General features: G+C 45.7%; 1 protein-coding gene across 2 annotated transcripts in view; it reads left to right on the top strand.

Moving 5' to 3' along the window:
- The first annotated feature begins 13,528 nt into the window (after positions 1 to 13,528).
- The window catches only part of LOC122926630 (toll-like receptor 13), a 91,240-nt gene continuing 81,259 nt past the window's right edge, over positions 13,529 to 23,509 (top strand). For both annotated transcript variants that reach the window (XM_044278064.1, XM_044278062.1), the window contains exon 1: positions 13,529 to 13,751. The gene's annotated coding sequence lies outside the window, so the exon portion shown is untranslated. The remainder of the gene's footprint in view (positions 13,752 to 23,509) is intronic.

Raw genomic sequence — 23,509 nt, 5'->3', positions numbered from 1 at the left:
TAACTGGGATGTATGTTAGGGCTGAAGGGAGGGATGTTATTGACATGGAACTGTGTGCTTCAGGTGGCTGGGGGAGGGAGTGATGTTATTTACATGGGACTGTATGTGGAAAGTGGATGGTGGGGGGGGAATGATGTTTATGTACATGGCAATTAATGTTTAGGCTACGTTCACACTTGCTTTTGGGGATCCGCTTGTGAGATCCGTTTCAGGTCTCGCACAAGCAGCCCCAAATGCATCAGTTTAATCCCAATGCATTGTGAATGGATGCGGATCCATTCAGAATGCATTCGTTCGGCTCCGTACGGCCCCCCGTTCCGTTTTGGAGGCGGACTCCAAAATGCTGCAAGCAGCGTTTTTGTGTCCGCATGGCCTTGCGGAGCCAAACGGATCCGTCCTGACTTACAATGTAAGTTAATGGGGACGGATCCCTTTGCATTGACACAAAATGGTGCAATTGTAAACAAATCCGTCCCCCATTGACTTTCAATGTAAGTCAGGACGGATCCGTATTGAGACTTAGAAATTCAAATCTAATACAAACGAATCGGTCCTGAACGGATGCATTTGTTTGTATTATCGTACAGGACAGATCCCCACGAACGCAAGTGTGAAAGTAGCCTTAGGGGGTGATGTTTAGATGGGATTGTGCCTTGGAGGCGGCTGGGGAGGAGGTGATGTTATTTACATGGGACTGTATGGTGGAGGGAGGATTATAACTGCAGGGGGCACTGCAGATCCAGGGGACATTATAGGCGTTCTTATTACTACTGGGGGCTCTATAGGAGGGTCTTATATCTCCGCCTTATTTCTACTAAGCGCACTATGGGGGCCTTATTACTACTGAGGGGTCTGTAGGGAGCTTTATTACCACTGGGGGAACAATAGGGGGCCTTATTTCTACTGGGGACTCTTCTAATAATGGGGGCATTGTTGAGGAGCATTATCACGGTTGGGGCAGTGTTACTAATGAGGGCATTCTAGAAGGAAATTACTATTGGTGGGACTATGAGGAGCACTATTACTATGGGGGGAAGTAATGTTTCCTCAGGATAGTATTTGGGGGTATTGGGGGGGGGCAGGGGTGTAACTAAAGGCTCATGGGCCCGGTGCAAGAGTTCAGCTTGGGCTCCCCTTCCTTGAGTGCTTTGTGTGTCTTCTTATGCGGCACAAGTGTCTTTGGGCCCCTTCAGGCTCCTGGGCCCGATAGCGACTGCTACCTCTGCACCCCCTATAGCTACACCCCTGGGGGGGGGGGGGGGGGCACAGCAAGCAGCAGGATAAGACTGTGGGGACTCCAGTTGGGGGATAATGATAGAAAGTGAGGAAGCTAAGATGTCTGTGTGTCACACTCTGCAGAGACGAGGCGGCTGAGAGAAGTGTCCGGGCCGAGTGGAGAAGATGATGAGAGAGAAGATCTACAGAGAAGATGATGACAGAGAGGAGACGTCACCTGGAGGCCCTGGATGTGACAGGTAAGTGCTGCTGTATAGCAAGTACAGCAAAGTGCAGGGGGGGGGGGGCGCAACATATTTATTGGGGCTTGTGCCCCGGATCTTTTGAGACCCTATCAACGCCCCTGCTCCTCATCTTTTCCACTACTAGTCTTTGCACCTAACGGTACTGGCGTCACAAACAACCGGGGGCCCAGCCGCAAAAGCACGCTACACACACCTATACCATCAAGGGCACCTCAACTACCATCTGGCTGGTGATCCCTGTACTGGAGAGGGCCCCAGAGGATTTAGTGCTGTCTTCCCCTTCACTGCACGCCAGCCCAGGGAGGCTCTGCTAACCGTGAGTAAAACTACTTCTACCCTCATCGGCCCACCGTGACCTCACAGATTGCCCCTGCGGTCCGGTTCGCTGCACCCTTATAATTTTTCTATGTGTACTGTAGGTTCCACTTCTGGTTTTGGTTTACAGCAGCTCATGGAAAATGCTGACCAAAGTACATGTGTAAAAGTGGCCTAGTATTTTCACTTCTTTCTTTCTAATACAGATGGGAAAAAACTGCCTGTGCTGTGTAATATGAATAACTTCTGGCACAGTAAAAATAAGGGGTTAAAATGCTGCAAATATTAAAAAGCCATGATTGAAATGCATTTATTTTACTAGTTTGGGTGTTAATCCACACTCATAGTAACAACAGGCTTAAAGTGGTTTTCTCACAAAAATATTTTTGATTTTTAAACCTTGCACCTGGATGTAAATACTTTTGTAATTGCATGTAATTAGAAATGTACTACATCCACTGAGTTATTCAATAAAATGTATCTGTATAGTGCCACCTGCTGTTTGTTCTTTTCCTTATTTCTATGTCCATCTGCTGAGGTGAACGCACATGTTTAGGAGAATATCTATAGGTGCATAACTATTGGGCAACTATTAGGGTTCGTTCTCATAACGGATTTTGAAAACGCACTAAAAAAATCTGATTTTCTATGAGGTTTTGGTGCGGTTGTTGGTGCTTTTTTCAGCTTCCCATTCATTTCAGCCTGGATTCTGATCCAAGATAGACCGTGGTGCTTTTAATGAATGGGATACTTCATAGAGCTATTTTTTTACATGGATTGCACACAGGGCCGTCTTTGCCGCAGGGCAAAAGGGGCAGTTGCCCCGGGCCCAGTTGCTCCTGGGGGCCCATAGGAGCTCCGTTTCCCGACTCCCATTCACTAGTCCAGGGGCGTCACTAGGTTAAAACATTTGGGGCCTGGGCCCCGGATGTTTTGTCCCAGGCCCCAAATATCCTGCCTGCCTGCTAGATACAACTGTATTGCCTTACACAGAATGGCAATACAATTGAATGTAATCCACTGGGAAGAGATGAAAGACCTGTGGTGACATCACAGGTCATGTGATCAGCAAAACAGGCTGTGATAGGATGACCTGGATGATGTCACCATCATGTGACCAGTGCAGGATTGGACCGGAGTGAAGAGGAGAAGGAGCCTAATGCTGATGTCTGTACACGAGGAGAGGTAAGTTAAGGGAGAGGCAGATGCTGGGAGTTTTAGTTATTTAACTGGGATGTATGTTGGGGCTGAAAGGAGGGACTGTATGTTGAAAGTGGATGGTGGGGGGGAATGATGTTTATATACATGGGACTTAATGTTTAGGCTACGTTCACACTTGCGTTTGGGGATCCGCTTGTGAGATCCGTTTCAAGGCTCTCACAAGCAGCCCCAAATGCATCAGTTTAACCCCAATGCATTCTGAATGGATGCGGATCCTTTCAGAATGCATTCGTTCGGCTCCGTACGGCCCCCCGTTCCGTTTTGGAGGCGGACCCCAAAATGCTGCAAGCAGCGTTTTTGTGTCCGCATGGCCTTGCAGAGCCAAGCGGATCCGTCCTGACTTACAATGTAAGTAAATGGGGATGGATCCCTTTGCATTGACACAAAATTGTGCAATTGTAAACGGATCCGTCCCCCATTGACTTAATGTAAGTCAGGACGGATCCGTATTGGTCCTGAACGGATGCATTTGTTTGTATTATCGGTGCGGATCCGTCCTGTACAGGACAGATCCGCACGAACGCAAGTGTGAAAGTAGCCTTAGGGGGTGATGTTTACATTGGATTGTGCGTTGGATGCGGCTGGGGAGGAGATGATGTTATTTACATGGGACTGTATGGTGGAGGGAGGATTATAACTGCAGGGGGCACTGCAGATCCAGGGGACATTATAGGCGGTCTTATTACTACAGGGGGCTCTATCTGAGGGTCTTATAGATCCGCCTTATTTCTACTAAGCGCACTATGGGGGCCTTATTACTACTGAGGGGTCTGTAGGGAGCTTTATTACCACTGGGGGAACAATAGGGGGCCTTATTTCTACTGGGGACTCTGTGGGGGTATTATTAATATGGGAGGGCTCTTCTAATAATGGGGGCATTGTTGAGGAGCATTATCACGGTTGGGGCAGTGTTACTAATGAGGGCATTCTAGAAGGGAATTACTATTGGTGGGACTATGAGGAGCACTATTACTATGGGAGGCAGTAATGTTTCTTCAGGATAGTATTTGGGGGTATTGGGGGGGGGGGCAGGGGCGTAACTAAAGGCTCATGGGCTCCGGTGCAAGAGTTCAGCTTGGGCCCCCTTCCCTCAGTTCTTTGTGTGTCTTCTTATGCGGCACAAGTGTCTTTGGGCCCCTTCAGGCTCCTGGGCTCGGTAGCAACTGCTACCTCTGCACCCCCTATAGCTACACCCCTGGGGGGGGCACAGCAAGCAGCAGGATGAGACTGTGGGGACTCCAGTTGAGGGATAATAAGAGAATGTGAGGAAGCTAAGATGTCTGTGCGTCACACTCTGCAGAGACGAGGCGGCTGAGAGAAGTGTCCGGACCGAGTGGAGAAGATGATGACAGAGAGGAGACGTCACCTGGAGGCCCTGGATGTGACAGTTAAGTGCTGCTGTATAGCAAGTACAGCAAAGTGCGGGGGGTGGGATCCAGGGGCCCAAGTAAATTCTTGCCCAGAGTCCAATCAATATTAAAGACGGCCCTGATTGCACACGGAAAATGAGTGAAAAACAGTGACAGGAAACGTGTGAATGGACCCTTAGTGTGCAGAATTAGTATGTAACTAAATGAAAAAGGGGCATTTTCCCCCATCTAGTTTCATCTGTTAAAGTGAGAATAATAAAGAAAAGACTCAAAATTTACAAAGCAGTATTTGTCCGTCCAATTCTCGGCATATTTGCAGGATTGTGGCCGGATCTCTGCCGATCCCCATTACGGTTAATGGGACTGGACGCCATCCCTGTAGCTTCCTACAATGCCGGATACAGAGGGATCCAGCAGGCTATTCCAGCAGAAAAACGCAAGTGTTAAACTAGCCTTAATCTATTGATCATTAACTTTTTGTGCAGCAGCAACCACAGCCTCCCAGAGAGATGGACTATTTTCCTTCACCGTTTAAGGCTACTTTAACACTCGCTTTTGGTGCGGATCCGTCATGGATCTGCACAAACGCATCTGTTCAGATAATACAACCGTCTGCATCCATTCAGAAAGGATCAGTTTGTATTATCTGTAACATAGCCAAAACGGATCCATCTTGAACACCTTTGAAAGTCAATGGGGGACGGATAGGATCTATTGTGCCAGATTGTGTCAGTGAAAACGGATACGTCTCCATTGACTAAGGCTACTTTCACACTAGCGTTCGGGGCTCCGCTTGTGAGTTCTGTTTGAAGGCTCTCCCAAGCGGCCCCGAACGGATCCGTCCAGCCCTAATGCATTCTGAGTGGATGCGGATCCGCTCAGAATGCCTCAGTCTGGCACCGTTTGGCCTCCGCTCCGCTCAGCAGGCGGACACCCAAACGCTGCTTGCAACGTTTGGGTGTCCGCCTGGCCGTGCGGAGGCAAACTGATCCTTCCAGACTTACAGACACAATATGGCTCAATTTCAAACGGATCCGTCCCCCATTGACTTTCAATGTAAAGTCTGGATGGATTCGTCTAACTTTCACACTTAGAATTTTTTCTGAAATATAATGCAGAAGGTTCCGTTCTGAACGGATCCCATCGTCTGCATTATAGGAGCGGATCCGTCTGTGCAGACACCAGACGGATCCGCTCCGAACGCAAGTGTGAAAGTAGCCTTACATTGTATGTCAGGACGGATCTGTTTGGCTCAGTTTCATCAGACAAGCAGCGTTTTGGTGTCCGTCTGCAAAGCGGAATGGAGGCGGAACGGAGCCAAACTGATGCATTCTGAGCGGATCCTTATCCATTCAGAATGCATTAAGGGCAAAACTGATTCGTTTTGGACCGCTTGTGAGAGCCCTGAATGGGGAAACCAAAACGCCAGTGTGAAAGTAGCATAAGAAGGGCCCACAAGTTCTCAATAGTTTTTAGATCAGGTGAGGAAGGGGGCCATGTCAGAATTCTTTCATCTTTACGGTCTTTACTGGCTAATCATGCAGTGGAGTACTTCGATGCATTGTCCTGCAAAGAAAAAAATCATGGTTTTCTTGAAAGATGCACTTTTTCAGGAACCACTACTTGAATAAAGTGTCGTCTAACAAACGGCCATAGGTTTGGGAGTTGATTCTTCAACACGTTCATCTTCAACACGAAAAGATCCAACAAGCTCATCTTTAATAATACCAGCCCAAAGCAGCTTGTAGCAAAGAAGGCAATATGGACAATCACAATACACAATGCGGAAATGCTGAAATAAGACCAGCCCCCCACACAGTAGTTTCCCCCACACTGGCCCCACACAGTAGTTTCCCCAACACTGCCCCCACACAGTAATTCCCCCCATACTACCCCATATAGTAATTTGCCCCACACAGTAGTTTCCCCCACATTGCCCAATATAGTAATTTGCCCCCCACATAGTAATCCCTCCCTTAATTATTGCCCCCACATAGTATTACCTCCCATAATAATTTGCCCCTTCATAGTAATCCTTCCCATAATAATTTGCCCCCACACAGTATCCCACCATAATATTTTGCCCCCACATGTCCTCCTGTGCCCCCCCATGCCCCCCAAAGTTGGTACATAAGATTAAAAACAAAAACAAAAAAACTAAAAGTTAAATACTCACCTACAGTCATGTGAAAAAATTAGGACACCCTTTGAAAGCATGTGGTTTTTTGTAACATTTTTAATAAAAGGTTATTTCATCTCCGTTTCAACAATACAGAGAGATTAAAGTAATCCAACTAAACAAAGAAAACTGAAGAAAAGTCTTTTCAAGATCTTCTGTAAATGTCATTCTACAAAAATGCCTATTCTAACTGAGGAAAAAGATAGGACACCCTTGCCCCTAATAGCGAGTGTTACCTCCTTTGGCTGAAATAACTGCAGTGAGACGGTTCTTGTAGCCATCTACCAGTCTTCGACATCGGTCTGAGGAAATTTTACCCCACTCCTCAATGCAGAACTTTTTCAGCTGTGAGATGTTTGAGGGGTTTCTTGCACGTACAGCCCTTTTCAAGTCACCCCACAGCATCTCAATGGGATTCAAATCTGGACTTTGACTTGGCCATTCCAGGACTCTCCATTTCTTCTTTTTCAGCCAATCTTTGGTTGATTTACTAGTATGTTTTGGGTCATTGTCATGTTGCATGGTCCAGTTCCGCTTCAGCTTTAATTTTCTAACTGATGGTCTCACATGTTCTTCAAGCACCTTCTGATACACAGTAGAATTCATCGTGGATTCTATGATGGTGAGCTGACCAGGTCCTGCTGCAGCAAAGCAGCCCCAAACCATGACACTTCCACCTCCATGCTTCACAGTTGGTATGAGGTTCTTTTCTTGGAATGCTGTGTTTGGTTTACGCCAAACATGTCCTCTGCTGTTGTGTCCAAATAATTCAATTTTGGACTCATCTGTCCAAAGAACATTATTCCAGAAGTCCTGGTCTTTGTCAACTTTATCTCTGGCAAATGTCAGTCTGGCCTCGATGTTTCTCTTGGAAAGCAAAGGTTTCCTCCTTGCACACCTCCCATGCAAGTTAAACTTGTACAGTCTCTTTCTGATTGTAGAGGCATGTACTTCTACATCAACAGTAGCCAGAGCCTGCTGTAGTTCTCGAGATGACACTTTAGGGTTTTTGGAGACCTCTTTTAGCATCTTGCGGTCTGCTCTTGGGGTGAACTTGCTGGGGCGACCAGTCCTGGGCATGTTGGCAGTTGTTTTGAAAGCCCTCCACTTGTAGACTATCTTCCGGACAGTGGAATGGCTGATTTCAAAATCTTTTGAGATCTTTTTAAATCCCTTCCCAGACTCATAGGCTGCTACAATCTTTTTTCTGAAGTCCTCTGACAGCTCTTTTGCTCTCACCATGGTGCTCACTCTCACTTCAACAGTCAGGAGCACACCAAACTAAATGTCTGAGGTTTAAATAGGGCAAGCCTCATTCAACATGCAGAGTAACGATCTACTAATTATGTGCACCTGGTGTGATATATCTGTGTGAGATCTGAGCCAATTTAAGAGGGAATACATGTGAGGGTGTCCTATCTTTTTCCTCAGTTAGAATAGGCATTTTTGTAGAATGACATTTACAGAAGATCTTGAAAAGACTTTTCTTCAGTTTTCTTTGTTTAGTTGGATTACTTTAATCTCTCTGTATTGTTGAAACGGAGATGAAATAACCTTTTATTAAAAATGTTACAAAAAACCACATGCTTTCAAAGGGTGTCCTAATTTTTTCACATGACTGTATGTTCAGGCGCTTGCACGCAGACACAGGCGCGTGCGATGACATCATCATACACGCCTGGGCCGGGATTTCACTACCGCATAGGCCTCAGGCCTACTAGGCCTGAAGCCTATGGTGGAGATCGGCGGCAGGGCAGGGAACTATGTGCTCCTGTGCCCCGCCGCAGTATGTGGGCATCAGTGCTCCAGCAATGAGCGCTTCCATCTGTATTGATGGAAGCGCTCATTGCTTCTGGCACCCCCCTAAGACCCGGCACCCAGGGTGGACAGCCCCCAACCCCTCCTAGGCATGCCACTGGTTCGTACCCAGATGTAGGATTGCCAGAGTGGTGTAGCGTGGCCTACAATGTCTCTGTAGATGTTGTATGCATACATCACAGTGCTCCTACCTAGATATCCTTGGATCCCAGACGTAGTGTAGTCCAAAGCAAGTGCAAAGGGGGGTTGTTGAACTTGGCTGATGAATAAGTAGAATAAACGGAGTCCAGACTTTGTATCAACGTAGAACACTACTTTACTTGGCATAAAACGGTAATCCAGTTTCCAAATGGTATCTTGGTCATCAGCAGGTATTAGTTTAACTTTGGCAGGCAAACACTTTTGAAACAATCTCAGCTCTGCTATGTTAGCTGGAGTAAATAGGAACTTTCCTCTTCTGCTGGAACTTAGTTTAGCTGTCTGCGGTCTGTCTCTTACTTTATCTTTAGTCCTAGGAACTTCTTCCTGGCTTCAAGATCTCTTAGATTGGCTTGTAGGCAATGTGAGCACAGGAGGGGACAAGCAACCATGTAGACTTTAGAGGCTGGGCCTCTGGGCCTAGCAGAGCAGAGAGTGCTCTGCTAGCCAACACACAACCTTTCCCCAGGAGGGGGTAGGCTAGACTGCTTCAACACAAACTAACTCCTCCCTTTCTATAGAGGGCTGGAAGGAACTAGAAGGTTCCTCTCCATGGAAACTAACACACTTCCAATGTTGCTGCCACCTGCTGGTGAACCAGGCACATTACATGTTAACATTACATATGTAAGGAAATACATACACACATTGCAGGAAATGGCAATACAGGATACAGGATCACACAATGCAGATAGTGGGGGGTACAGAAGGAGGTGGTAATGCCACTCTGGGGCATTACACATGTAAATGCACGCTTCAACCCGGCTGAATGAGCCGCCAATCTGCTCGTCATTGGTACATGTAAATAAACCTTAATGAAGGTACAACCTGTGTGCAGATTAGAGAATTAGCAACTTGATAACATGGACTAATATAAGGTCAGTATAGTGGTGCATGATTTACCGGAAAAAAAAAAATGTCTGTTTAAAGGACCAGGGGCATCCTTTATGTTCTAATCCTAACATCAGTATAGGACTGCTAATGAATAAAAATGAAATAGCAGAGGAGTTAAAATGTTCACCACAGCACTGAGCCAGCCCTACCCTCAGCATTATGCCCTCAGTATTAATAATGCCCATCATCATACCTCCAGTAGTGATAAAGCCCCCCCATAGTTCCCTCAGTAGTAGTAATAAGCAGCATAGACAATATTCGAATTCGCTATTTCGTGAATTTTTGGCCGAATATTCGCCAGAATGACTGGAGATCACAAATTCTTAAATTTGCTAATTTATGGTGAATATTCGGGCCATCACTACTACTGGGGAACTATGGGAGGAAGGGCTTTATCACTGCGGGAGATCCAAAGCAAACAAGCTCTAGCAACTCCAACAGGAAATATCAATCGCATGGTCAGCAGTGTGAGGCGCACCTAAATAGAGCTTCCTTATCTTTTGAGGCCTAGACTGTTGTCTATTTCTTTTGTGTGTATCTATTTCTTTTGTGTGTATCCTTCCCCATTACCCGTGACACTCAGGAGTCTTGTCTTTTCGGGATGCTGTGGCCAGGGCTGAGTGAAACATGTGGAGCGGAATCCATAGCACCACAGCACGTACAGTGAAAGAGCCTAGGACTGCAGCGGTGAACGGAAGAATAACCGCTAAGCACAACACCCAGGGCCAAGGTGGTAGGCGGGAAAACAGCGGCGTACAGCAGCTGCTGTTACAGTAGCTCAACTGCACTCTCCTAAATGGTGCCAAATCATTTAAAATGGAGTGTGGCAAAATGGAAGACTGTTCTGTGGTCAGACGAGTCACGATTCGAAGTTCTTTTTGGAAATCTGGGACGCCATGTCATCCGGACCAAAGAGGACAAGGACAACCCAAGTTGTTATCAACGCTCAGTTCAGAAGCCTGCATCTCTGTTGGTATGGGGTTGCATGAGTGCGTGTGGCATGGGCAGCTTGCATGTCTGGAAAGGCACCATCAATGCAGAAAAATATATTCAGGTTCTAGAACAACATATGCTCCCATCCAGACGTCACCTCTTTCAGGGAAGACCCTGCATTTTTCAACAAGATAATGCCAGACCACATTCTGCATCAATCATAACATCATGGCTGCGTAGGAGAAGGATCCGGGTACTGAAATGGCCAGTCTGCAGTCCAGATCATTCACCTATAGAGAACATTTGGCGCATCATAAAGAGGAAGGTGCAACAAAGAAGGCCCAAGACGATTGAACAGTTAGAGGCCTGTATTAGACAAGAATGGGAGAGCATTCCTATTTCTAAACTTGAGAAACTGGTCTCCTCGGTCCCCAGACGTCTGTTGAGTGTTGTAAGAAGAAGAGGAGATGCCACACAGTGGTGAAAATGGCCTTGTCCCAACTTTTTGGGGATTTGTTGACACCATGAAATTCTGATTCAACATATTTTTCCCTTAAAATGGTACATTTTCTCAGTTTAAACTTTTGTTCCGTGATTTATGTTCTATTCTGAATAAAATATTAGAAGTTGGCACCTCCACATCATTGCATTCAGTTTTTATTCACGATTTGTATCGTGTCCCAACTTTTTGGGAATCCGGTTTGTATGAACAGAATATACAACTTAGCCCATGTCCTGTATATGGAGGTCAGAGTTCACCTTCCTTACATTATGACCTCATGCACACGACTGTTGTGTGCACCCATGGCCGATGTTCCGTTTTCCGTGATTTTCTGCAGACCCATTGACTTTCAATGGGTCCGTTGAAAACTCGGAAAATGCACCGTTTGTCATCCGCCTCCGTGATCCGTGTATCCTGTCCGTCAAAAAAATATGACCTGTCCTATTTTTTTTACAGACAACGGTTCATGGACCCATTCAAGTCAATGGGTCCGTGAAAGAACACGGATGCACACAAGATTGGCATCCGTGTCCGTGATCCGTGGCCGTAGGTTGCTTTCATACAGACGGATCCGAAGATCCGTCTGCATAAAAGCTTTTTCAGAGCTGAGTTTTCACTTTGTGAAAACTCAGATCCGACAGTATATTCTAACACAGAGGCGTTCCCATAGTGATGGGGACGCTTCTAGTTAGAATATACTACGAACTGTGTACATGACTGCCCCCTGCTGCCTGGCAGCACCCGATCTCTTACAGGGGGCCGTGATCAGCACAATTAACCCCTCAAGTGCTGCACGGGCCAGGGGGGGCGCACACTGTGCCACCAATGTTATTAATACAATAGAGGGAGGGAGGGGGGGCCGCACTGGCCACCAATGATATTCAAACTGGGGAGGGAGGGGGGTCTGCCCCCTGCTGCCTGGCAGCCCTGATCTCTTACAGGGGGCTATGATACGCACAATTAACCCTTTCAGGTGCGGCACCTGAGGGGTTAATTGTGCCGATCACAGCCCCCTGTAAGAGATCGGGTGCTGCCAGGCAGCAGGGGGCAGTCATGTACACAGTTTGTAGTATATTCTAACTAGAAGCATCCCCATCACCATGGGAACGCCTCTGTGTTAAAATATACTGTCTCATATGAGTTTTCACGCTGTAACTCAAATCCGATGGTATAATCTAACATAGAGGCGTTCCCATGGTTATAGGGACGCTTCAAGTTAAACTATACCATCGGATTGGAGAAAACTCCGATCCGATGGTATAAAAGGGACTCCTGACTTTACATTGAAAGTCAATAGGGACGGATCCGTTTGCAATTGCACCATATTGTGTCAACGTCAAACGGATCCATCCCCATTGACTTGCATTGTAATTCAGGGCGGATCCGTTTGGCTCTGCACGGCCAGGCGGACACCAAATCCTCCAAAAATCAAGGAAGACCCACGGACGAAAAAACGATCACGGACCAACGGAACCCCGTTTTGCGGACAGTGAAAAAATACTGTCGTGTGCATGAGGCCTATAGCAGTGAATTAGCTGTTAATAAATTCCTTGTGATCTAAGGCAGAGAAGGAGTTACTAGTTACATTTTTGTTGGTCAAGAGCAGTGAAGTATTTAGTAGTGACTTCCCTGGTGGCCCGGTTAAAGGAATTATACAAGAATAAGTAGGGGTCATTAATTTTAATTTCTATAGACCTTTCATTTTGTAATATACTTTATTTACCTTTCTACTCTGTATCTGATGTGAACTCCGGTCACACAACCCCATCCACAAAACAAGATGTGCACTTCTCTTTCAGTTTTTTTGGTCAGGGGAGTCTCAGATTGATTCACCACTTTACTTATTTGTATGGACAGTAAGCAGGTGGTGATGGACTCCTTTCCTGTCCTATCTATGGACCATGCATGCATCATGACTGGGGAAAAGATTCTGGAACCACCTCCTGACGGCCCCCATGCAAATAAGTGGTCATGTTCTCTGAAACTCTCCAAAAAACAGAAAAGGAGACCAGTGATGTGAAGTTGGTGGAAGGACCATCTTGGTTAGTGGGTGGGATCATGTAACCAGAGTTTACATCGAGGGATACAGAGCAGAAATTTTTTAGTTTTTTTTTAAGTGTATTACAAAATGAAAGGTTTATACTGACCCCTACTTATTGTTGCCCAACAATCTTAGTGATCGCATTCTAATTTCAGGTTCCCTGCTGGTGTATGGTTTCAGGCTCTGACAATATTCAACTGTAACAGGAAACTGAACAGAACAGGCTGATTGCTTTTAGCTTCCTCTCTCGTAGTAACTGTATTTTACAAAACCCAACGGGTGAAATCCCCTAAAAAATACCCATCAAAATCTGTCGAAAATCCATATGTAAAACATGATTTTTGCCTCAGATTTCAAGTGATCTCCAAGTGCACTGACAATGATGCTATAACTACAGTTGTCTAAGAATTTGGTCACTTAATGAATATGCATTTTATGGTCAACTGAATAAAAGCAGAAGAGTGACATCATTCTTGCTTCTGGTAACTGCATGATGACTTATTGTATTAGTTATTGCAACAGGGTAATTCCGTGTTTCTTTTTTTTAAGGAAGTCTTGATTATTATACATAGATTTTAGACAGATTGGAGCTGTGGCAAACAGTTCATATTGAAGGGAGAACTCACCTGAAATCACCATTGAATCCAGGAGGAACATCATTCCCTTGCATTGCACACTGTGGAACAGCAAGTTTGTATTATATCTATACATTTACACATCGCTCCTCACCAAGCAATATCTTTCAAGTTCAAAACTGAAAGCCCAACAGCTGAGGGGAAAGAAAGACCTGCTCTTTATGGTAAGTCAGTAATCTGTATACAATTAATAGGGCTAAGCTACAGGTCTCCTTCACCCTGCTGATTTGATGGGGGTCTGAGGGGTTAGACCCACACTATTCAAACACTTATAGCCTATCCTAATAGTTGTATCCCCCTAGGTAGAACATTCTTTACTGGTGTTTTAACCACTGATAAGTGGTGTTTTAACCACTGAAAAGGGCATTTTTAGTTGCCTGTTGAAAATGAATATGGGTTGTGAAGGCACACAACATATCCCTCTTTAAAGGGTGTCCTAGCTGCCAAACCCGAACTGTTCCACATTGTAATACATGTTTGATTACAAGTCACCATTTCCTTCTGGATAAATGACAAGCATTTGTGACTTGAAGGTCACCTTGTCTCTTGGGTACTCTCTATGAGTGGCGTAGAATGCGCTTCCAAGCCAAGTAATGCATCTCCTAACCTGTGCACATGCCCCTTTTTAATAGATTCATGCACCACAATTTACCAAGACGAATATTACCAATAACAGCACTATATAAGAGACAAATATAACCACCAAAATCATGACCACGTATTACCACCTCATCGTGACTGAACATTACACCATACTGATACTGCATATAATACGCTGTGCAAAGACCAATATTACCACCATGCAGTGACCATACAGGGCTCTCTGGATCTGGCATTGCCTATATTATAATGGGGTGAGGTTTAGACATATTTGTGAGGTAGTGGCTGGATCTATACCTGGGCCCAATTGTAGCCAATGGGGCCAGTGGGCATTCCGGTAACATCTGGCAATGCCCGATCCATAGGGTTTAGACAGAACAGAGACCAGCCTGCTGAAACTTCTAAATGACAGTGTGAAACTAGCCTAACAGTTCTACACAAGTGTATACACAGTTAATACAATGCAGGTGAATCCATTTATTTTTAGGTGCTATCTACTCTACCTGGAACTGAAGTCATTCTCTTTTCTGCTCTATTCAGGCCAAACATCCATGATGATTTCTAATGACCGTACTCATTCATTTAAAATTGTGTCACGGTGCAGAGTTCCGGGAGGCGGGGACGGCCGGGGCGCGCCCGGCGTGGCCCATTCCCGTGGCAATCGCATGAGGGCTGAGCGCCGAGCGGTTCACTCGGCACTCGGCTGTATTGGAACTCAGGAGTCATGTGATGCTGGCCAAGTCACATGACTCCACTCGCGCCCTATTTAACCACTTCAACCCCCCTAGCTGAAACACCCTTAATGACCAGGCCACTTTTTACACTTCTGCACTACACTACTTTCACCGTTTATTGCTCGGTCATGCAACTTACCACCCAAATTAATTTTACCTCCTTTTCTTCTCACTAATAGAGCTTTCATTTGGTGGTATTTCATTGCTGCTGACATTTTAACTTTTTTTGTTATTAATCGAAATTGAACGATTTTTTTGCAAAAAAATGACATTTTTCACTTTCAGTTGTAAAATTTAGCAAAAAAAACGACATCCATAGTAACATAGTAACATAGTACATAAGGCCGAAAAAAGACATTTGTCCATCCAGTTCGGCTTGTCATCCTGCAAGTTGATCCAGAGGAAGGCAAAAAACCCCTGTGAGGTAGAAGACAATTTTCCTCACTTCAGGGGAATAAAAATTCCTTCCCGACTCCAATCAGGCAATCAGAATAAATCCCTGGATCAACGATCTCTCTCTAGTAGCTATAGCCTGTAATATTATTACGCTCCAGAAATACATCCAGGCCCCTCTTGAATTCCATTATTGTACTCACCATCACCACCTCCTCAGGCAGAGAGTTCCATAGTCTCACTGCTCTTACCGTAAAGAATCCTCTTCTATGTTTGTGTACAAACCTTCTTTCCTCCAGACGCAGAGGATGTCCCCTCGTCACAGTCACCGTCCTGGGAATGAATAGATGATGGGATAGATCTCTGTACTGACCCCTGATATATTTATACATATTAATTAGATCTCCTCTCAGTCGTCTTTTTTCTAAAGTGAATAACCCTAATTTTGATAATCTTTCAGGGTACTGTAGTTGCCCCATTCCAGTTATTACTTTAGTATACATTTTTCACTAAATTTATTGTTCTACATGTCTTTGATTAAAAAAAAAATGTTTGGGTAAAAAAAAAAATGGTTTGGGTAAAAGTTATAGCGTTTACACACTATGGTACAAAAATGTGAATTTCCGCTTTTTGAAGCCGCTCTGACTTTCTGAGCACCTGTCATGTTTCCTGAGGTTCTACAATGCCCAGACAGTAGAAAACCCCCACAAATGACCCCATTTCGGAAAGTAGACACCCTAAGGTATTCACTGATGGGCATAGTGAGTTCATAGAACTTTTTATTTTTTGTCACAAGTTAGCGAGAAATATCTTGGCAAAAGACAACTTTTCCCATTTTTTTATACAAAGTTGGCATTTGACCAAGATATTTATCTCAGCCAACATGGTTATATGTAAAATGACACCCCAAAACACATTGCCCAACTTCTCCTGAGTACGGCGATACCACATGTGTGCCACTTTTTTTCAGCCTAGGTGGGCAAAGGGGCCCAAATTCCAAAGAGCACCTTTAGGATTTCACCGGCCATTTTTTACAGATTTTGATTTCAAACTACTTCGCACACATTAGGGCCCCTAAATTGCCAGGGCAGTATAACTACCCCACAAGTGACCCCATTTTGGAAAGAAGACACCCCAAGGTATTCCGTGAGGGGCATGGCGAATTCCTAAAATTTCTTATTTTTTGTCACAAGTTAGTGGAATATGAGACTTTGTAAGAAAAAAAAATCATCATTTTCCGCTAACTTGTGACTTGGGGTGTCTTCTTTCCAAAATGGGGTCACTTGTGGGGTAGTTATACTGCCCTGGCATTCTAGGGGCCCTAATGTGTGGTAAGTAGTTTGAAATCAAAATGTGTGAAAAATGACCTGTGAAATCCTAAAGGTGCTCTTTGGAATGTGTGCCCCTTTGCCCACCTAGGAGGCAAAAAAGTGTCACACATGTGGTATCGCCATACTCAGGAGAAGTTGGGGAATGTGTTTTGGAGTGTCATTTTACATATACCCATGCTGGGTGAGAGAAATATCTTGGCAAAAGACAACTTTTCCCATTTTTTCATACAAAGTTGGCATTTGACCGAGATATTTATCTCACCCAGCATGGGTATATGTAAAATGACACCTCAAAACACATTCCCCAACTTCTCCTGTGTATGGTGATACCACTTTTTTGCAGCCTAGATGCGCAAAGCGGCCCAAATTCCTTTTAGGAGGGCATTTTTAGACATTTGGATCCCAGACTTCTTCTCATGCTTTCGGGCCCCTAAAATGCCAGGGCAGTATAAATACCCCACATGTGACCCCATTTTGGAAAGAAGACACCCCAAGGTATTCAATGAGGGGCATGGCGAGTTCATAGAATTATTTTTTTTTGGGCACAAGTTTTGGTATTTTATCACAAAGTCTCCCTTTCCACTAACTTGGGACAAAAATTTCAATCTTTCATGGACTCAATATGCCCCTCACGGAATATTTTGGGGTGGGGTGTCTTCTTTCCGAAATGGGGTCACATGTGGGGTATTTATACTGCCCTGGCATTTTAGGGGCCCTAAAGCGTGAGAAGAAGTCTGGAATATAAATGTCTAAAAAATTTTACTCATTTGGATTCCGTGAGGGGTATGGTGAGTTCATGCGAGATTTTATTTTTTGACACAAGTTAGTGGAATATGAGACTTAGTAAGAAAAAACAAAAACAAAAATAAAAATAAAATTTCCGCTAACTTGGGCCAAAAAAATGTCTGAATGGAGCCTTACAGGGGGGTGATCAATGACAGGGGGGTGATCAGGGAGTCTATATGGGGTGATCACCCCCCTGTAAGGCTTCATTCAGACGTCCATATGATTTTTACGGATCCACGGATACATGGATCGGATCCGCAAAACACATCCGGACGTCTGAATGGAGCCTTACAGGGGGGTGATCAATGACAGGGGGGTGATCAGGGAGTCTATATGGGGTGATCACCCCCTTGTAAGGCTCCATTCAGATGTCCGTATGTGTTTTGCGGATCCGATCCATGTATCCGTGGATCCATAAAAATCATACGGACGTCTGAATGGAGACTTACAGGGGGGGTAATCAATGACAGGGGGGTGATCAATGACAGGGGGGTGATCAGGGAGTCTATATGAAGTGATCAGGGGTTCATAAGGGGTTAATAAGTGACGGGGGGGTGTAGTGTAGTGGTGTTTGGTGCTACTTTACACAACTACCTGTATCCTCTGGTGGTCGATCCAAACAAAAGGGACCACCAGAGGACCAGGTAGCAGGTATATTAGACGCTGTTATCAAAACAGCGTCTAATATACCTGTTAGGGGTTAAAAAAATCGCATCTCCAGTCTGCCAGCGAACGATCGCCGCTGGCAGGCTGGAGATCCACTCGCTTACCTTCCGATCCTGTGAACGCGCGCGCCTGTGTGCGCGCGTTCACAGGAAATCTTGGCTCACGCGAGATGACGCGTATATGCATCGCTGAGCGCAGAGCTGCCGCCTCCGGACCGCGATCCTGCATTAGGAGGTCCGGAGGCGGTTAAACAGGCAATCTGCTGGCCACAGATTGCCTGTTATTGAGGTCCTTCCTGCGATTATACTTGGTTTGTTGGTCTACTGCTTGTGATGCTACTTCCCGTCTGTCTCATTCCTTGGTCTTGGCGTTCCCTCCTGGTTTTGACTTCGGCTTTCTCCCTGACGATCCTCTGCTTGCTCTTCTGGTAATTTGCTGCTCTCTTGGTTATTGACTCGGCTCGTTTGACTTTGCTGCTGTATGTTTGTCTGTCTTCCCTGCACTTATACTAGTTTAGGGTTTGTTGACTAGTTGTCTCTAGTCACTAGAACTTGCGAGGCAAGTAGGCAGGGACAGGGGTGCGTTCACTTCCCCACTCCCTGTGTGCGTGACAGAATAACAGGCCCATTTACCACTGTTACCATGAATCCTTTGGTTACCCTGACGGAGCATGTTTCTAATATGACTCAGAATTGGTGGAGAAACTCTGTTTACATGAGTCAGGGCAAAGTGCCTCCACTCCGCATTCACTTAGTCATCAGTTGGAGCCCCAGATAAAGCTTCCGGAACCATTTTCTGGTGACCATAAAAAGTTCTTTTCCTTCAAAGAAAACTGTATGGTTTACTTCAGGTTACGCCCCATGTCATCCGGCTCTGAGAGCTAACTAGTGCAGAGGGACCCCCAGGATTGGGCTTTTTCCTTGCCTTCCGATGCTAGTTGTCTCAGTTCCGTTGAGGGGTTCTTTCAGGCTCTGGGAAGTCTGTATGATGAATCTGACTAGGCCATGGTAGCTGAAACCGCTCTTAGAGCTTTGGTTCAGGGAGATCTACCTGCAGAAGAGTATTGCACCCAGTTCAGAAGATGGTGTTCGCCTCTGGCTGGAATGAACCAGCCCTTAAAAGCCAATTCGGGGTCAGGCTTGTCCAAGAATCTTAAAGACCTATTAGTCAACTATCAGCTTCCTGAGACATTGGAGGAGACTATGACACTCGCTGTTCGACTTGACAGACGTGTTAGGGAGAGACGGCAGGAACATTTGTTTTTCCCCAGGAGATGGTTCAGCCAGAAGTCTGTCCTATGAGCCGAGCCGATATCTCTTCAGAGGAACCCATACAGGTCGGGATGACTCGTAGAGATCAGCGTCGCCGATGTGGGGCCTTGTTTCTATTGTGGAGGAAAAAAAGACGTGCTGATACTGAGCCATTCTATATTTTAGTCCCAGAATATCATTGCCCTGTGATTTGTTAGTAAACGTGCCCTAATTTAGAAGTTAGATCACCAAATATCCATTGTCTACTTTCTGGCCACTTTGTTCTATTTGGTCACTGTGGCTGCACCATTAACCAAGAGACTAAGGGGGAGATTTATCAAACGGGTGTAAAGTAGAACTGGCTTAGTTGCCCATAGCAACCAATCAGATTCCACCTTTCATTTTTCAAAGGAGCTGTGATAAATAAAAGTGGAATCTGATTGGTTGCTATTAGAGATAAGCGAATCGAAGTTGACGAAGTGGAATTTGATCCGAATTTCAGGAAAATTTTTATTTGCACCAAAGTCACCAAATTTTATTTGCACCAAATTTCCTCATGCTTCGTGGTAATGAATCATCTTTTTTCCTAAAATGGCTGCTGCACATGTTAGGCAATGGAGCAAAGAACTCTGGGAACGAGGGATAAACCACAATGCCTTGCATACAGCCAATCAGCAGCCAGCCAGCCCCTGTGATGTCACAGCCCCATAAATAGCCTCAGCCATCTTGGTTGCTGCCATTTTCCAGTGTACTTAGTGCAGGGAGAGAAGTACAGGCGCTAGGGACAGTGTTAGAAAAAACTTTGTTGTGCTGAAAAAACGATTTATAAGTTCAGGGAAAGATTATTCATAGTGTAGGGAAAGGATAGGGACTAGGGAGGCCTCATCCACACTATAAAAGAAGAACAGGGTTCAAGAGGGGAGTGTACAGCCAGGGTAATAGGAGCGATTCTATTACATTTTGCTGCACTAATTGGGGATCCAAATTGCTGTTATACTGCTGCTTTTAGGTTTGCACTATATGATAGCTTAGTAATTCCAGCAAACCTTGCTTGTTATTGGAGTGTAAGTGCTGTTCGATACAGTCATTTATGGGTTGTATTAATAGAAACTATACGTACATCTTATTAGCCGTTCTGCAATGAACGTACAGGGTTTTACACCCATTCTTGTGTTGTATTAATAGGAAAAAAAAGTATGTGTTATTAGCCATTCTGCGGTGAACGTACATTGTTTTACAGACATTTTTCCGGTGTATCAATAAGAAAAAAAGTATGTGTTATTGTCACGGCTGTAAGTGAGCAACACACAGTAAATAGCAACTGACCGGACCCAACCTAGGGAGGATAAAGGATGACCCCTGTCAGACCCTAAAAGCTCTCCCTAAGCTGCTATGCACATGTCCAGATCCATATGGTGGATCGAGACATGCCCGCGTGCCTCAGGCTGATGACCACTGAAACCCCTACAATAGTGGAAGGGGCACGGCCACCGGTGCCCTGCTCAGTATATGGACGGAACCGGGGTCGCCTCGGATGCAGTCAGCAAAGAAATAGAAACAGAAACACACAATGTCTGAACACTTATCTGAAGGAGCTGCGGCTGCAGTGAAAACAGATCCAAAGTCAGCAGACAATATCCGAAGTACTTGCTTCAGCAGAACACAGATCCAGAGAAAAGATATCACACAGGTGAAGCTACTCAAGCAAGAGATACAGCTCAAATGAAAAGTATAATCCGCACCTCTACAAAGGAGGAGGGGTGATTTAAAGGCAGCAAAATCAAACACAGGAGAGACAGCTGGGAGGAAGGAAACCGAAAGTAAAGACCTCATCACAGGGGCGGAGAAACAGGGCAGAGGGAACTCCTCCAAGCTCTAGTAGTGACATCATCACAGGGGTGGAGAAACAGAGCTGTGAGAACGTCTCAAAGCTCTGGTAGTGACAGTACCCCCCCCCCCCCCCTCTACGGGTGGACTCTGGACACCCAGGACCCACCTTCTCAGGATGAAAATGCCCTGATGAGGCGAGTGGCTTTAATGTCCGACACCGGAACCCACATCCTCTCCTCAGGACCATAACCCTTCCAATGAACGAGGTACTGAAGAGAACCGCGGACAATGCGAGAGTCCACAATTCTGGAAACCTCAAACTCCAGATTGCCATCAACCAAAATCGGAGGAGGCAAAGAGGAGGGTACAGTGGGCTGGACATATGGTTTTAAAAGAGCCCTGTGAAATACATTATGTATCTTCCAAACCCGTGGAAGATCAAGACGGGAGGCAACAGGATTGATGACTGACAAGATTTTATAAGGCCCGATAAACTTGGGACCCAATTTCCAGGAGGGAACCTTCAGTTTAATATTTCTTGTAGACAACCACACCAGATCACCCACATTCAGGTCCGGACCAGGCACACGTCTCTTATCAGCCACACGCTTATATTTCTCACTCATCTTTCTAAGATTACTCTGAATCTTTTGCCAAATGGTAGACAAAGACGAGGAAAATCTCTCCTCCTCAGGCAAACCAGAGGGAGCCCCTCCCGAGAATGTCCCAAACTGCGGATGGAACCCATATGCACCAAAGAATGGTGATTTATCAGAAGATTCCTGACGACGGTTGTTCAGAGCAAACTCTGCAAGAGGGAGAAATGAACACCAATCCTCCTGGTTCTCTGCCACAAAACAGCGCAAATATGTCTCCAGATTCTGGTTGACGCGTTCAGTCTGACCATTCGACTGCGGGTGAAAAGCAGAAGAGAAGGACAGCTGAACCCCCAGGCGAGAACAGAAGGCCTTCCAGAATCTGGACACAAACTGCGTGCCTCTATCGGAAACAATATCCGAGGGAATGCCATGCAATTTAACAATATGGCCGACAAAAGCTGGGTAAACCAGGGAAGGGTACGAAATTAGCCATCTTGCTAAAACGGTCCACCACCACCAGGATCACCGACTTCCCTGAGGAACGAGGAAGATCCGTGATAAAGTCCATGGAGAGGTGTGTCCAAGGACGGGAAGGTATGGGTAACGGGAGAAGGGAACCTGAAGGCCGTGAACGAGGGACCTTAGCGCGAGCGCACGTCTCACAACCTCCACCGACTTACGAAGAGCCGGCCACCAAAATCTCCGAGCAATGAGATCTACCGTGGCTCTACTCCCGGGGTGACCAGCAAGAACAGTATCATGATGCTCCTTGAAGAGTTTGTGACGTAACTCAGGAGGCACAAACAACTTCCCAGGAGGACAACGGGCAGATACGTCAGTCTGGGCAGCCTGGACCTCGGCCTCCAAATCAGAATACAGAGCAGAAACAACCACCCCCTCCGCCAAAATGGGACCCGGGTCCTCGGAGTTTCCTTCTCCCGGAAAACAGCGAGAGAGAGCATCAGCCTTCACATTTTTGATCCCAGGGCGGAATGTAACGACAAAATTGAATCTGGAGAAGAACAGAGACCATCTGGCCTGTCTCGGATTCATACGCCTGGCCGACTCCAAGTACGCCAGATTCTTATGGTCGGTAAAAACAGTGACAGGGTGCCTGGCCCCCTCCAACCAATGGCGCCATTCCTCGAAAGCCAACTTGATGGCCAACAACTCTCTATCTCCCACATCATAGTTTCTCTCTGCCGGGGAGAGTTTTTTTAGAGAAAAAGGCACAGGGTCACCACTTGGCAGGAGAAGGGCCCTGGGACAAAACCGCACCCACACCCACCTCGGAAGCATAAACCTCAATGTTAAAAGGTAAGGAAACATCGGGATGCACCAAGACGGGAGCAGACGCAAAACTCTCTTTAATCTTAGAAAAAGCTGCAAGCGCCTCCTCCGACCAAGAGGAAAAATCCGCCCCCTTTTTTGTCATGTCAGTGAGGGGTTTGACAACAGAGGAATAATTCAAAATGAACTTTCTGTAATAGTTCGCAAAACCCAGAAAGCGCATCAATGCCTTCTGATTCTCAGGAAGCTCCCACTCCAGCACAGCACGGACCTTCTCCGGATCCATGCGAAAACCAGAAGCAGAGAGGAGAAAACCCAGAAATTGAATCCCCAACAATTTGTTTGAAGAGGTCCGGGATCAGAGGAAGGGGATAGGGATCGCGAATCGTGATACGGTTGAGCTCCCTAAAATCTAGGCAAGGTCTCAGAGAGCCATCTTTCTT

Source organism: Bufo gargarizans, chromosome 2, assembly GCF_014858855.1.
Source record: "Bufo gargarizans isolate SCDJY-AF-19 chromosome 2, ASM1485885v1, whole genome shotgun sequence".
In the NCBI taxonomy this organism is placed as follows: Eukaryota; Metazoa; Chordata; class Amphibia; order Anura; family Bufonidae; genus Bufo; species Bufo gargarizans.
This window is presented reverse-complemented; position numbering and strand designations above follow the sequence as displayed.